General features: G+C 34.2%; 1 non-coding gene across 1 annotated transcript; it reads left to right on the top strand.

The window, feature by feature from the left end:
• Positions 1–963: 963 nt before the first annotated feature.
• LOC112761582 (small nucleolar RNA R71) lies at positions 964–1,071 on the top strand. Its single transcript, XR_003181970.1, has one exon. It is a non-coding gene; the product is annotated as a small nucleolar RNA R71 (small nucleolar RNA).
• Positions 1,072–3,901: the final 2,830 nt, after the last annotated feature.

Raw genomic sequence — 3,901 nt, 5'->3', positions numbered from 1 at the left:
TATCCTCATTCTCTTCAGAAGATGAATGCTCGTCAGAGCTCATGAAGGACATAAGGAGGTTCAATGGAATCTCCATGGTCTCTAGATGAGTCTCAGATTCCTTTGGTTCATCAAAGGGAAACTCCTTATGGATCACTGGACCTCCCAGGAGGTCTTCCTCACTGGGATTTACGTCCTCCCCTTCCTCTCCAGTTTCGGCCGTGTTGACTATATCAATGGCCTTGCACTCTCCTTTTGGATTTTCTTCTGTATTGCTTGGGAGAGTACTAGGAGGGATTTCAGTGATCCTTTTACTCAGCTGGCCCACTTGTGCCTCCAAATTTCTAATGGAGGACCTTGTTTCATTCATAAAACTTACAGTGGCCTTAGATAGATCAGAGACTAAGTTTGCTAAATTAGAGGTATTTTGTTCAGAGTTCTCTGTCTGTTGCTGAGTGGATGATGGAAAAGGTTTACTATTGTTAAACCTATTTCTTCCACCATTATTAAAGCCTTATTGAGGCTTTTGTTGATCCTTCCATGAGAGATTTGGGTGATTTCTCCATGAGGGGTTACAGGTGTTTCCATAAGGTTCACCCATGTAATTCACCTCTGCTATTACAGGGTTTTCAGGATCAAAAGCTTCTTCTTCAGAAGATGCCTCTTGAGTACTATTGGATGCAGCTTGCATTCCATTCAGACTCTGAGAATCATATTGACTTCCTGAGTCAATATTTTATTCTGAGCCAATATGGCATTCAGAGTATCAATTTCAAGAACTCCCTTCTTCATAGGCGTCCCATTACTCACAGGATTCCTCTCAGAAGTGTACATGAACTGGTTATTAGCAACCATGTCAATGAGTTCTTGAGCTTCTGCAGGCGTTTTCTTTAAGTGAATGGATCCACCTGCAGAGGTATCCAAGGACATTTTAGCTAATTCAGACAGACCATCATAGAATATGTCCAGGATGGTCCATTCTGAAAGCATGTCAGAAGGACACTTTTTGGTCAGTTCTTTGTATCTCCCCCAAGCTTCATAGAGGGATTCACCTTCTTTTTGTCTGAAGGTCTGAACATCCACTCTAAGCTTACTCAGCTTTTGAGGAGGAAAGAACTTGGTTAAGAAAGCCTTGACTAGCTTATCCCAAGAGTTCAGGCTATCCTTAGGTTGAGAGTCCAACCATATTCTAGCTCTGTCTCTCACAGCAAAAGGGAAAAGCATGAGCCTGTAGACTTCAGGATCTACTCCATTAGTCTTAACAGTATCACAGATCTGCAAGAATTCAGTTAAGAACTGAAAAGGATCTTCAGATAGAAGTCCATGAAACTTGGAGTTCTGCTACATCAGAGAAACTAATTGAGGTTTCAGCTCAAAATTGTTTGCTCCAATGGCAGGAATGGAGATGCTTCTTCCATGTAAATTGGAATTAGGTGCAGTAAAGTCACCAAGCATCCTCCTTGCATTATTATTATTTTTAGCTGCCATCTCCTCTTCCTGTTCGAAAATTTCTGAAAGGTGCTTGCTGGATTATTGTAATTTAGCTTCTCTTAGTTTCCTCTCAGAGTCCTTTCAGGTTCTGGATCTGCTTCAACAAGAATATTCTTGTCCTTTCTCCTGCTCATATGAAGGAGATGGAAACAGAAAAATAATAATAGGGATCCTTTTTACCACAGGTATAGAGGTTCCCCTGTGTGAGTAGAAGAAGAAAAGGATGTAATGTAAAGAAAGAAACACAAGGGTAAAGAGAGCAGAGATGTGGTATGAAGAGAGGTGTTAGTAGATGAATAAATAAATAGAAGGAGATGAGAGAGAAGGAGAATTTTCGAAAATTATTTTTGAAAAAGAGTTAGTGATTTTCGAAAATAGTTTTTGAAAAAGGTTAGTAATTTTTCGAAAATTAAAATCAAAAATTAAAATAATTAGTTAATTAAAAAGAAATTTTGAAAAAGAGGGAAGATATTTTCGAAAATTAGAGAGAGAGAGTTAGTTAGGTAGTTTTGAAAAAGATAAGAAACAAACAAAAAGTTAGTTAGTTAGTTGAAACAAATTTGAAAATCAATTTTGAAAAGATAAGAAGATAAGAAGTTAGAAAGGATATTTTAAAATCAAATTTTGAAAAAGATAAGATAAAGAGATATTTTTGAAAAGATATGATTGAAATTGGTTTTGAAAAAGATTTGATTTTTAAAATCACAATTAATGACTTGATTCACAAGAAATCACTAGATATGATTCTAGAACTCAAAGTTTGAATCTTTCTTAACAAGCAAGTAATAAACTTGAAATTTTTGAATCAAAACATTAATTGATGATGTTATTTTCGAAAATTAGGAGATAAAGATAAGAAAAAGATTTTTGAAAAATATTTTTAAAATTTTCAAAAATAAATAAGAAAAATGAAAAAGATTTTATTTTTGAAAAAGATTTTGAAAAAGATAAGATTTTTAAATTGAAAATTTGATTTGACTCATAAAAACAACTAGATTTTAAAAAGTTTTGAAAAAGTCAACTCAAATTTTTGAAATTTATGAGTGAAAGAGGGAAAGATATTTTTTTGATTTTTGAATTTTTAATGATGAGAGGGAAAAACATGAAAAAGACTCAATGCATGAAAATTTTGGATCAAAACAATGAATGCATGCAAGAATGCTATGAATGTCAAGATGAACACCAAGAACACTTTGAATGTCAAGATGAACATCAAGAACTTATTTTTGAAAAATTTTTAATGCAAAGAAAACATGCAAGACACCAAACTTAAAAATTTTTCATGTATAGACACTATGAATGCAAGAATGCATATGAAAAACAAGAAAAGACACAAAACATGAAAACATCAAGATCAAACAAGAAGACTTACCAAGAACAACTTGAAGATCATGAAGAACATTATGAATGCATGAATTTTTCGAAAAATACGAGATGAATATGCAATTGACACCAAACTTTCAACTTGACTCAAGACTCAAACAAGAAACATGAAATATTTTTTATTTTTATGATTTTTTTATTTTTTTGGATTTTTGTATATTTTTTTCGAAAAAACATATAGGAAAAAGAAAATAAGGATTTCAAAATTTTTTTAATATGAATTCCAGGAATCTTTTATTCTTAGTCTAAAGCTCCAATCCGAGGGTTAGGCATGGCTTAATAGCCAGCCAAGCTTTAGTATGTAACTCAGACATGCCACGGCTGACATTCCAATTAACTTGCCTCTATGCTGATGGTTGGAAGCCCCTATCCAAAAGAATTAGACATGGCTTTACAGCCAGCCAGGCTTCAACATGCTTCATGAAACTCTAGAATTCATTCTTAAAAATTCTGAAGAAAAATATATTTTTGAAAAAATTTATTTTTTTTCGAAAACAGATGAGAAATTTCTGAAAGGTTTTTGAAAAATTTTTGAAAATAAAACAAAAAGAAAATTACCTAATCTGAGCAACAAGATTAACCGTCAGTTGTTCAAACTCGAACAATCCCCGGCAACGGCGCAAAAAACTTGGTGCACGAAATTGTGATCTCAGGCAAAGGCTCCAGAAACTCTGTACGCATGTCTTAATAAATCGTTTTTCATTCACAACTTCGACACAACTAACCAGCAAGTGCACTGGGTCGTCCAAGTAATAAACCTTACGTGAGTAAGGGTTGATCCCACGGAGATTGTTGGTATGAAGCAAGCTATGGTCACCTTGTAAATCTCAGTCAGGCGGATATCAAATGGTTATGGAGTTTTCGAAAATAATAATAAATAAACAGAAAATAAAGATAGAAATACTTATGTATATCATTGGTGAGAATTTCAGATAAGTGTATGGAGATGTGTTCATTCCTCTGAACTTCTGCTTTCCTGCTGTCTTCATCCAATCAGTCTTACTCCTTTCCATGGCTGGCTTTATGTAAGGACATCACCGTTGTCAAT

This window comes from Arachis hypogaea, chromosome 16 (genome assembly GCF_003086295.3).
Source record: "Arachis hypogaea cultivar Tifrunner chromosome 16, arahy.Tifrunner.gnm2.J5K5, whole genome shotgun sequence".
In the NCBI taxonomy this organism is placed as follows: Eukaryota; Viridiplantae; Streptophyta; class Magnoliopsida; order Fabales; family Fabaceae; genus Arachis; species Arachis hypogaea.
This window is presented reverse-complemented; position numbering and strand designations above follow the sequence as displayed.